Source organism: Pectinophora gossypiella, chromosome 13 (assembly GCF_024362695.1).
Source record: "Pectinophora gossypiella chromosome 13, ilPecGoss1.1, whole genome shotgun sequence".
Classification (NCBI taxonomy): Eukaryota; Metazoa; Arthropoda; class Insecta; order Lepidoptera; family Gelechiidae; genus Pectinophora; species Pectinophora gossypiella.
This window is the reverse complement of record NC_065416.1, coordinates 15040574-15053173: the sequence shown is the minus strand read 5'-3', so window position 1 is coordinate 15053173 and position 12600 is coordinate 15040574. Positions and strand designations below refer to the sequence as shown.

The following is a 12600-nucleotide window of genomic DNA, read 5'->3' as shown; positions in this document are numbered from 1 at the left end:
GGAGTGCCACGGCCCGCGCGCACCATCAGCGTAACTATGTAACAACACTAACATCTAGTCTGAAGGTAAACTTTGGAGCTATCTCCTGCTAGTTACTTAGCTCTATAAAATTAAGAATACATTTACGCCACTGGCAGAAACGTGGTTATGATAATGCTTCTTACTTCCTAGCTCGACTGAGGAGTTGCACCAAATAGCGCGTGAATTCGGCAAGAAAACGCTTCTGCATGACCGCTCTTATACATCGCCATATGTTTGAATTAACCGCGCAGTTGTCAGCGTTTTCAAATGGCAGTGATGAAATGTGGTAACACCTCATCAAATGACAGCAGGATCATTGTAATCACGGTATAGTCACGTATACAGGGACACAATAGATGTAGGATGTAGGTTAGGACATTGCAGGCTGATCACCCGATTGTCCGAAAGTAAGATGATACGTGTTTCGAAGGGCAAGTTAAGCAGCCAGTCCAGTGTCAGTACCTATGTAGTCCCATGAGCCATGTCAGGGGCCTTTGGCGGCTCAAGAAAAACTCTGACACCAGGGTTGATGAGGTTGGTACTCCACCTCACAACCCACACGAGAGAAAAGAAGTAGGTATACCTACAGTTTGTGAAAGAGAGAATAAAAAATGGCCCTATTTCTTATGAATTTAAATTAATTGTATTTTTAATTGCAGCGATTGATGAATGTGAAGGAAGCAAGAGAAGTGTTTCAAGATCGAAGCAAATGGAATTCCATAGTCTCTGCTTACCCAGGCGGAAAACAGGTTATTAATTGAAATCTATTACAGTAATCAAAAAATTATATCAAGAGGAAAACCAAACCAAAACCAACTCACCTTCAAACTCCTTCTCACACTTCCTGGCATCAAAGTCGTCCAGAAACCAAGAATTCTCCAAGGAAGTACTGAACAAACCATCCAGGTACGGCTTCAACACCGGTCCCAGATACTTCTTGTCATCTTTAGCACCCTTATGCAGCCAGTTGAGGATATGCCTCATGATGCTCAAGTCGTCAGTAAGGTCTTCACTCCGGAGACCAGGGTCGCGTCTGACTGCGTCGATGAGGCAAGCTGATGACGCGTCGTAGTAGTCTTTGAGCTTGTTCCATTTCTTTGACCTGGAGGGAAAGACCTGGGAGTTATTGAAAATACTCTGAAGACGAGAAAATCTGTGGTAGCCCTTTTTGGAGAACGCATGATTTTCACGCGTACGATACACTTGTTTGAATCCCGGTTACGGCTCTAAACAACTGAATTAAACTTTATCAATGTTATTCCTGTATGTGTGTTCAAATCACTGATGAGTGATGCTATGATGATGATCAGGACTACAAAAGCAGTATATAAAGCCAAGGTTGGTGGTAGGGCTGGTAAAGGATACAGGCAGAGGTCCTTAGAAAAGGTTCAGTACGATCAACTCTGAACCGGCGTGCGTGTATGAAACGATTGATGAATGTGGAGGAAGCAAAAGAAGTAATTGCATTTTATAACTTTATAATATGTGTACTGTTAGTATACCTATCTAAATAAATAAATAAATAAGTATGTCAGGATCGAAGCAAATGGAAGTCCATAGTCTATGCTTACCGTGGACGTGAGTTTATGTATGTATGTATGTATGTATGTGAGAACCTTTATAATAATATATTAATAAATACTTAGTACAATTCTTTGTCGATCCAATATGTAAGTAGGATGCATATTAAGAAACTCATTAGAGGACCCCTGGTCTAATGTTAATAGCAATGAGTTCGGAAAACATGTAAATGAAATTCCAATAATGGCAAATGTAGCGGCAACATTCTCCATTGATTGCTGTCCGAAGTAATTACGTGGAAATAGCGTTAATTGCATTTTTTGTTTGCTTTTATTGCATTTTTTTTTCGTCGACAAGAGTAGACAAGTACTTTACTTTCAATAGAATAGCGTGGTCGACGATTTGTAAACATCAGGACCGCCTATGTAGTAACGCGTACATAACATAACATAAACAGCCGACATACGTCCCACTGCTGGGCATAAGCCTCGCCATAATCAACCGGAGGGGGTTTGGTGGAAGTGTTTTTACGGCTAATAACCGTGACCAACGGTTTAACGTGCCCTCGGAAGCACGGAATCATCTTATATCTTGTAGTATCGCATATTTTAATGAAACATATGCAGAAAATTAGTACGATTTACGAGTATGTACTTAAATGTACTAAAACAAAGAAAATATCTACTTAAAAGCATTGAGTGTTAAACGGAAATTCTCTTACACCGGTCATCGGCTCACCGATCTCGGTGAGGATCTTCTGGAAGTTGTTGGGATACGGGTCTATGGCCTGGTCCAGCGTGATAATCATCATGCTATGTGGATTAGGTCTTCAATGGCCTTGGATTCCTGGTCCTATGTCGTGGCGCAATGACATAGAATTTGGAATAATACTGTGTATAGAACGGCAACTCCCCGCTCCCCACCAGCGCCTGAGCTAGGTTTACCTCACCCCCCCTCGAACATAGTTTAGACTTGAATCGTATGGCGTCAGACTTCACACACACAGATGCGCGTGTACGATAATGTCAATGTGTAGTGTCTGTGTAAAACAAGGTTGTTTATATGAAGTGTCCGGGCAATGATAAAGATTCACACAAACCTGTAAGCAGAGAGTTCCCGGTCGAACTCGGTGAAGGTCCGCTGGAAGTTGTTGAGGTACTGGTCCCTGGCCTGGTCCAGCATGATGGCTAGGATGTGGATCAGGTCTTCGATGGCCTCCTGGTTCATAGCAGTCGCTTGAATGAGGTTCGCGCGGAAGGTGCTGTGGTTCTCCTGGTACAGAATTATAAAGTTACATTAAATACACATACATAGATACCTATGTAATCTCATGCCCGTAATCCGTAAGGGGCAGGCAGAGACACAATTAAGTTCGAAAAATGTTTAAATATTTAATCCTAAACGGATATTATGATGAACAGATAAAATCAACCCATCGCCCTCTATAAAGGCTGTTAGTGAAATCGTAACGAATACTGAGGAGAACGAAAACATACTTTCGATTAAATGCGATTTGAAAGTTTGTCAGTTCATAGTGTAGTAGGGAGACTAATGAGCAAGTAACTGTTTTTTTAATACATAAAAACTAAAGTCGGTAGAGAAAATATATTTTTATATTTTTTATAATCAAATAAATTAATTCACATCAGTGGCACATGACGATCCACCATGTTGTATTTATTTATTTTTTAGTCTTTTATTTACTTATTTAGCTTATTAAGAAGATATGAATGCAAGGGATTAACTGTCTGAGAACTGATATTAGGCAGCTAAATTACTCAATTGCATATCAATATTTTACGTTTATTTAAATTTTTTTAAAGATCGTCTAGAGCCCTGTGCCGAGGTTTTTCTTGCAGTTTCTTTTCCCCGGCTATACAGGTTGTGAGAAGCTGCAGTAGTTTTAGGCGGAGGGGATGTTCGTTATGTAAAAATTGACGATTCAAAGTGTAGCTATGTTACCTACTGAATAAAGATATTTTTGAATTTTGAATTTTATGCCAGCCCCATCAATCAAGACTGACTAAAACCGATAAAATTATAAAAAATCATGAAACTATCCCTTTGATGTCCGGGAAACGAGTAGCTGAATTCGCTCCCAGTCGTGCATGAAGAAATAGACAAAACGGCAACTGAAAAGAACCGTTCGCTTTAAAACAGAAAAGTTCGCATCTGTTCCAAACAAACAATATACCCTGGAACATGGGAACTAAGAACTGCGTCTACGAACAGACAGACGTACCAACTTTGTATGAAAGTTTATTTGCATTTAGAACTCTGTGGACCAACTATATAACTCAGCCAGCGCAACAATTGTGCATATCTTTATAGTCTGTTCTTCTATCGTCTGGGTTGTGGTGAATTACCAACCTCATTGACCGTGGTGTCAGGGAATCAGAATCAGAATCATTTATTCAACGTAATTATCATGGATAAACTTGTTGAAGGTCAATGTAACATTTTTGAATTTACGTCATTTCGCAAGGTGTTATGGCTGAGAAGAAGAAATGACAAGAAACTGCAACAGCAACACATCTTTTAAAAACCAATAAGGATATACATTACAAGTTATTTAATAACTAAAGGAACACATTCAATACCAGACATTTTTATCATTTAGGAAGTCATTAATCTTATAATTAGCTTTTTTACATAAAGTAAGCTTCACATGAGCTTTAAATTTATTTTATGACAAATTTAAAATATTATCTGGTATTTTATTGCAAAAACGTATACATAACCCCAAAAAAGATGAATTTAATTTACTTAATCTAGAATTTTGAATAGCAATTTTATTTTTTTAGGGTTATTGTTGAACCGCCAAAGGCCCCTGACATGGCTCACGGCTTTATAGTAAACATCACGTACGCGACTTTGAAAGTGTTAAATATTTTTTTCCGATGTGATTTGTCTATTAATCACGCCTCAGGGTTGAAGGGGTTGGTAATCCACCTCACAATCCACACGATAGAAGATCACACCCCGGACACTTCATACAAAACACTTCGATGTACACAGACACTACACATTGACGTTATCTTACACGCGCGTCTGTGTGTGACGTCTGGCGCCTATACGATTGAAGACTATACAGGGTGGCCCAGAAGTTCAGGATCAAAATGAAAAATTAGATAGAGGGGCTCATTAGCTACCAGAAATACCCCCATGTATGTTCAGCAATTATTTACGGTTTAGGAGATATGCCCCATTTTGTACCTTTTTCTAGATTTTCTACCTTACTTCAGAAATAATCATTTTGTCGCTATCCCTTTCATAATAATTATTTTATTTTACTTCACAACTATGCCTAAGGCTGTGTACCGCTCAATCAAAGATAAATCAAAGTCAAATCAAGTATAAAAAAAAAGTTATCGGAAGTCAAAGTGAGAATTTGACCAAAATTGTTACAGTTGTTAATACTTCGCCGAAGAATAATAAACACATTGAGATTGTCATGGACCATGAAAGTATTTCTAAAAACTGCTCCATTTAATAGGCTTTTAGAAACATCCAAAAAAAGTACCCTTAATAAGGGCATAAAACTAAGTAATTAGCCCTCAAAGATTGCAAGACAGACAGATTTGAAGGAAAATTTGACATTCTCATACAATGTAGCTGCTTCTTTCTAACGTTGTTAAAGGTGCTCAAAGACACATTTTCAATTAAAAGTAAATAAAAATCACGCTTATAATCGCTAACAGGGTAGACATAGCAAAAATCCGAAGACAAAACTTGCAGTCACTTTTGGTATTCGTATTTTAATGAAGGTACATAGATTTCAAGGAAAAAGTTATCCCCAAACGCTGTTGGTGATTCATACTATTAGATACTAAAATAAAATGTGTCTTTGAGCACCTTTAACAACGTTAGAAAGTAGCAGCTACATTGTATGAGAATGTCAAATTTTCCTTCAAATCTGTCTGTCTTGCAACCTTTGAGGGCTAATTACTTAGTTTTTTGCCCGTATTAAGGGTACTTTTTTTGGATGTTTCTAAAAGCCTATTAAATGGAGCAGTTTTTAGAAATACTTTTAGGGTCCATGACAATCTCATGTGTTTATTATTCTTCGGCGAAGTATTAACAACTGTAACAATTTTGGTCGAATTCTCACTTTGACTTCCGATAACTTTTTTTTTATACTTAATTTGACTTTGATTTATCTTTGATTGAGCGGTACATAGCCTTAGGCATAGTTGTGAAGTAAAATAAAATAATTATTAAGAAAGGGATAGCGACAAAATGATTATTTCTGAAGTAAGGTAGAAAATCTAGAAAAAGGTACAAAATGGGTCATATCTCCTAAACCGTAAATAATTGCTGAACATATATGGGGGTGTTTCTGGTAGCTAATGAGCCCCTCTATCTAATTTTTCATTTTGATCCTGAACTTCTGGGCCACCCTGTATATTGCAGGCTTGAATCACCTGATTAACCGCTAAAGTAAGATGACTCCGTGCTTCGAAGGGCACAGGTCGTTGGTTCCGACTATTAGCCGTAAAAACACCTCCACCAACCCGCAGTGGAGCAGACTGGTGGAGTATGCTCCATACCCTCTAGGGTTGATTGAGGGGAGGCCAGTGCCCAGCAGTGGGATATGGCTGTTTATGATTTAAGATTACGGTGACCTCAATACAACTTACAACAACAACCAAGTTCTTATAAGCCACCAGTTCACTGGCAACACGCCAGATGTACCGCAACTGTCTCCTAGTATAACTCGGTGCTGGGCCTGATGATGCCTTCCACTCCCTGTTGAGGTTCTCCCAGCGGTTGAACAAAGCTGCCTCCAGGGATTCTGATGGTGATGGGGGTATGTCTTCTCCTGTGGGAAGAAATCATTCAAGCCTCAACATTTGTCGAGTGACCCATGTCCCCAGAAAAGTAGTGATGAGAATTTGAGAAAGGAATGCTTAGATGATTCGACCATGTAGAGAGAATAAATAAAAGTTAGTAGTAAGTGGTAGAGTTGGAAGAGTAAGGCCTAAGCGTGCATACCGCGACCAAATCCAGGATGTTTTAAAAACAGGCCAGGTCAAGAGTACTCTAAACAGGCGAGCATGCATGAAGATTTTATTGAAAGTGGAAGATTCGAAAGTGGTCCGTCAGGATCCTAGTAAGTGGAGTTCCGAGGTCTCTGCCTTCTCCAACGAGAATTAAGCGTAATCTTATGTATGTGTCTCTGGAGACAACGGGCAAAGACTTCCTCATCTTTAGAGATAATTATTATTAACCAAGGTCCTTACCAGCAACAGACAACTCCTAGCGCAAGGGGCATCGCTTGACAAATCAGCATCTCTTACTCCCCTTCTGACCACGGATCCAAATATCACCGGGTACAATCCTGGTCAACTCTTACAGATCATTTTTACCAATAAGTTTCTTACCAGCAATCTGATGCAGATGCAGCAGACAACTCCTGACGCAAGCAGCGTCGCCTGACCAATCTGTGTCTCTCACTCCCCTTCTGATCACGGATCCTCGCTCCACCGGGTATACATAGCCTGCTACACCACCTCTCTCGCAGAGAGAGAGGAGTCTGAAAAGATGGAAGAATTTAGTGGGGTTTGTGACATCTGAAAATGTTCAATGCGTTGTCCTATAGTTGAGTTGAAGGTCTCTTGAGCGGTTTTTATCCTGGATTTTCTTTACGTACTTTCCCATTATCTAGTCATTGTGCTCAAAATCAATTACTCATGGAATCAGAAAAAGCAGTCAAAAAAAGTAGACCGCATTGGTACGTCATTAAGCTAATTGACATTATAAATATCCAAGTCCAACCAAATCAAGCAGCCAAGTATATGTAGATTTACCGCCTTATTACAAAGCGAAGACTAAAGACAATACCTACATGGTTTAAAATTTAGACCGCGCCACGAAAGAGTCTACGGATTTTAATGGAACTAATGTTTTTTTTTTTGACGTGACTTATTGTAGATTTGCCGCAAATGGCATTAACTACTTGGCCGGAAATGGAACCAATTGACGACATAGTAATTCTATGCAGGATCTGCGACACTAGCGCTGCGGCGGCGGGACTTCTGTAGTGGCGCGGACTATTTTAAACCTAGTTTTAGCCCTCTAAGGATAATTACCAGGATTACCTGAATTATTGTTTGGGATTCTGTGTAAGTACTTTGTAGTATATGAATACTTACGAGTCCAAAACCAGTAACAGATGATGAGACATATGAGTAGACACGACGCATCTAGCCGCAGAAGACGCGTAGGTAGCGCACCTGTCTAGCCTACGACGAAGAGCGCATGATGCAGCGTAGCGGCTGAGTACTCGAAGAGTACCCTAGAGGAGGAAGTTGGGAGTGTAATAGTACTGATTTGGAAGAACCAACTTAAACTTAATTTGACTGGACTGAAACTAGCTTTATCTCTTTCTTGCGCTTATTGTAGGTGAAGGATGGCACTAGTTTAGAAGCTGTCAAACTAAAATTAGTTTAAGTTTGTGTCTGCCAGAATAAGCACGAATATTCTCACACTTAGCGATGCTTGCCGCGGCGAATTCAAACATATGTGATGGTGTTAGAGCGTTCACGTAGAAGCGTTCTTTCGCTCGTTTTGATTTACCTATACGTGTCTTCGTAAAATAGACCTTAGACCCTGAATTCTAAACGGATAATTCGAGCTAGCATGAAATGTAGTTCACTAAAAGTTATACTCAAATAAAATTAGGTACGTTACGCAATCGTTCTCGGCTACTGTTTACTTAAGTTATTGTGTAGTTTTTCATGGTGTCAGGGGCCTTTGGCGGCTCAATTGTCCGGCCAAGTAGTTAATGCCATCTGCGGCAAATCTACAATAAGTCACGTTTAAAAAAAAAATAAAAAAAGAAAAAAAGGCGGCTCAATAGAAACCCTAATACCAGGGTTGTTCGGTCGCTCACTGACCTCACAACCCACACGTAAAAGTATTTTATTTTGTTGGATTAACAAATGAAAGAGGCTAAAGTAGCAATCACATGGTGTCATGCTTTTTGTTTTGGTTATTAATAAAAAATAAGAGATAAGTTGAAATCAAGTTGATACTAAAACTACAAAGCAAAGTTTCGAAAACACACCTGAAATCGGAATAACCGGCGATGGAAAATTGTTCCATAGCTTGTATTGATTTCCCGTCAATCAATTCAGAAGTTTCTAGCAAACATTTTTCGCAAAACGTCAATTGTGATCCAACTTTGACGTGATTGAATCGTACTCAGATGCCCCAATAAACCAATTTGTGCCCGTTCAAATGGAAGGGAATCCATGTCCAATTTTTTGCCTAACCAGTCTAGACCTTCATTCTATTACTGGGACGAAAAATGACACTGAGTACATTATTCAATTTGTTTGATTTGATAAGGGCAAAAGGTTCTTCAATAATATATCAAAAGAAATTGTCGTAACAAAGTGAGTATTGAGTCCAATGATATTAGACGGCGATACGGCTCACCACCTATCATTACAGTATGGTCACGAGTATTAATATGTATACACTTTGGTACCATGTCACATTAACTTTTTTGATAAATTGAACTGTAAGTCTCACTAAATGTCAAATATGTTAGTGCGACAGAGTCTTAAAGTGGGTACATTATATTGCTCAGGACTGTACACTTTCGGTTGGTCTATCCGAAAGTTCGGTTCAGGTTGGGAATCCACCTCACAACCACACGATAAAAGAAAGGACATATAAACACAACAACAACTTAGTAGACACACCACACACACGCGACATATCTTTATTTTAAACATCTGACATAGCTTATTGGTAAATCCGAAAAATTCAAAATCTATGGTTATTGGAAAGCAATTGTTTTACTTAACACTTTCAAGAACAGAACATCTACAGACGTTCCGATTAAATACGCTTTTACGAGTTGCCTCGACCATTATAGACGGCGATATGGCTCACCAACTATCACGTTGGTCTATCAGAAAGCACAGTGAGGTGTTAGTGCTTAGTTCATCTTGCGATAGTTGTAAGTACCTCTGACTATCCCGATTAGGATATAGTTATAAGCTTATGTTATGTGTGACATTCTATTGGTTAGAAATCAGAAATCAGAATCATTTATTCAACGTAATTATCACGGATAAACTTGTTGAAGGTCAATGTAACATTTTTGAATTTACGTCATTTCGTAAGGTGTTATGGCTGAGGAGAATAAATGACAAGAAACTGCAACAGCAACGCATCTTTTAAATCAATGAACACATTACAAGTTATATAATAACTAGAGGAACACATTCAATACCAGACATACGTATATATAAAACATATCTCTTATACTCATCTCGTCATGCCGTTAAAAGCTTTGGTCATTTTTCCTGAAAACATTGTAACCTGATAAATGATAATTTATTTGATAACATTCGTTACAGGTCATATTAGTTCACAACCTATCATATGTAGGTATTTCTTACAATTATTCCATTCTATTACTTATTCCAACCAAAATAAATTGTACAATTACGTTAATACATTAGTTAAAAAACAAAAATAATAAATTGTATAATTGTATCAATAAATTAGTTTAAAATCATAAATTGTATAAGTAGTTACATTAATAAATCTGTCTAAAATTACAAATTGTGTAATTCGGTTTTAAATACTAGTTCATTAAAATTAACTCGATAGAGGCAAGTCTAGGAGTTCGGTAAAACAATAAAAGTTATGGTTTAGTAGCCAGGTTCTCATTTTGTATTTAAAACATTGCAATGATGGTGCATTTCGTATAGATTCGGGTAGGCGGTTGTATATTGATGGGCCTAGTACGTACACTGACTGCTCCGACCTAGCCAGCTTGTGGGCAGGAGCCACCAGCCGATCGCAGTGGGCGTTGCTGCGAAGGTTGTGAGTGTCTTTAGCACCCTTACGTTTAAACGCATCAGTATTATTATAAGTGAACTGAACTTACCTGATAAAGTCCCTCCCTCATCCTGTCAACAAGGGCATTCAGGGCTCCAGCGACTCTGGCGACCGGAGCCAGGTCTTCGCAGTGGGCGTCCAGTGTGGCCTCCAAAGCAGGGTGCCACAGCTGCCAGGTGGACGCTCGTTCAGCGCACACCACGGTCGATGGAGGACCTACCGCCGTACAGTAGTAACCCTGGTGTATGGATTTTAGTACTTATTATTGGCTCACTATAGGGACTGAGAATTGTTGACCGAATACCTTGCCTACGCTATTTTACAATTTGCATCATATTCTGCTTTTAGTGTAGTGTTACTTATTATCGGATCGAACCGAATGCGTAAATGAACTTGATGATGATGATGATGATCTCTCCGACCGATTTCGGCCATGGCGACCACTTCAACTCCTAGTCGGCACGACGCTGATGCGCCCGAAGATGGCTTATGTAACCTATTTTTACAGTGAACTCCCGCGCACAGTGAGGGCACTTGAGCACACCGTTTTGGTAATTATAATGAATAGCGGCAGGGGGACGGGTCTTCAACTCATCACGTTTAGCGTCGAGGTCTGCCGTGGCGCAGGCTGGTGATGAGGCGAGTACACGAGTTCGAGCAAATGAACTTACAACAGTTACAACACCCCATACAACACAATATTCCTGAATAAACGGAAACCCATTTCAAGTATCAATTCAAAATAACGAATCTGCTAATGGCCATGCATCCAACAACCTGACTCCGAATCCCGGAATGGCGCTTACATCAAGTACCGACGATTAAATTTTGATTGATCTGATGCGGAGTAATTTATTTGTATTCGAACTTGTTTAACAATCAGACATATTACAGAAAAGCGTCATTCCTAACGGGATGGACAGAACCACTTGATATACTCAGAATCATGATCAGACCACAAGATTAAAAAGGCCACATCGAAGCAATTCATGTAAGAAAGCAATATTTCAATTTGACATTTGCGCATATAAAAGTAAGTGCGCAATGCAAACAAATGTCAAATAGCAATATTGCTTTCTTAGATGAATTGCTTCGATGTGGCCATTTTAACCGCCCTGACCCGGAGTAGTTTATTTCTATTCAAAAATTTGTTTAACAATCAAAATAAAAATATACGTAATAAAATTAATAACAGTAAATTGGCTTACACATTAGTACTGTTATACTTTGTTTAATTATGTCTTGACTAAATGTTATAATGTGCATAGCTGTAAGTGATCCATTAAATAAATACATAAATAATTTATAAGGTGCCTCATGGCGCCTCTTTTATAAAGGTGCAAATTCCCGTAAATACCATCTAATTTTATTTTAAGTTATATCTGTCATTTTCTTATCCGCCGAAAAGGAAAGGGACGGGTAATTGACAAGCATAAAATTTATGGAACACACGTCAATTTTAAGCACAAATCTAAAACAACCGTTTAAATTTTTACATTGGCCAATAACCCGACAGAATTAAGTTGACAGCACACGTCAAACGGTTTGCATACTAGCGAGATACCTTTTTGATTCGCCCGGGTTATTCATTCATTTACTCATTCTTCCTAAAATTAAGAGCTGTCCATCTTCTGTCCCTTTCCTTTTCGGCGGATAAGAAAATGACAGGTATAACTTAAAGTAAAATTAGGAGGTGACCTTACTTATGTCTGTGATATGCAATAAATAAATATGAATATGACAAGTATTGCCTTACCCCCTGCCCGCTAGTGTAGTGCAGCAAAGCCAGCGGGTGCGTCAGTGGCACTTTCCCGGTGTAAGCTGCGGCGTTGCAACCGTCGACCTTGGCTCCCAGCATCAGTTTGGCTTCCGCCTCGCCAGCGCCAACCCTCACCATCACCCACGCCGCGCCCTCCACGATAGCCAAACGACGCTCCTGGCTCGCTTGTGGTGGTGACGCTGTTGAGAAGCCTTTCGTAGTTAGATAAAGTTAAAAAAAATGCATAAACGAAACCCATAATAACGGGTTCTTACCGCATTTAAATCAGGGATATGAGACTCCCGATATTTCGGCACTGTTGCAAGTGCCATGATCATGGTCTCATATCCCTGATTTAAACGCAGTAAGAACTCGTTATTAGGTGTTTTAATTATGATAATAACCGCGTAAACTTAAAACAATGCATAAACGAAACT

General features: G+C 39.2%; 1 protein-coding gene and 1 pseudogene across 1 annotated transcript in view; both read right to left on the bottom strand.

Moving 5' to 3' along the window:
* Positions 1–12600, bottom strand: part of LOC126372119 (ATP-dependent RNA helicase DDX42) — a 329796-nt gene that overhangs the window by 265480 nt on the left and 51716 nt on the right. The window lies entirely within an intron of this gene.
* Positions 1–12600, bottom strand: part of LOC126372097 (uncharacterized) — a 50484-nt pseudogene that overhangs the window by 20468 nt on the left and 17416 nt on the right.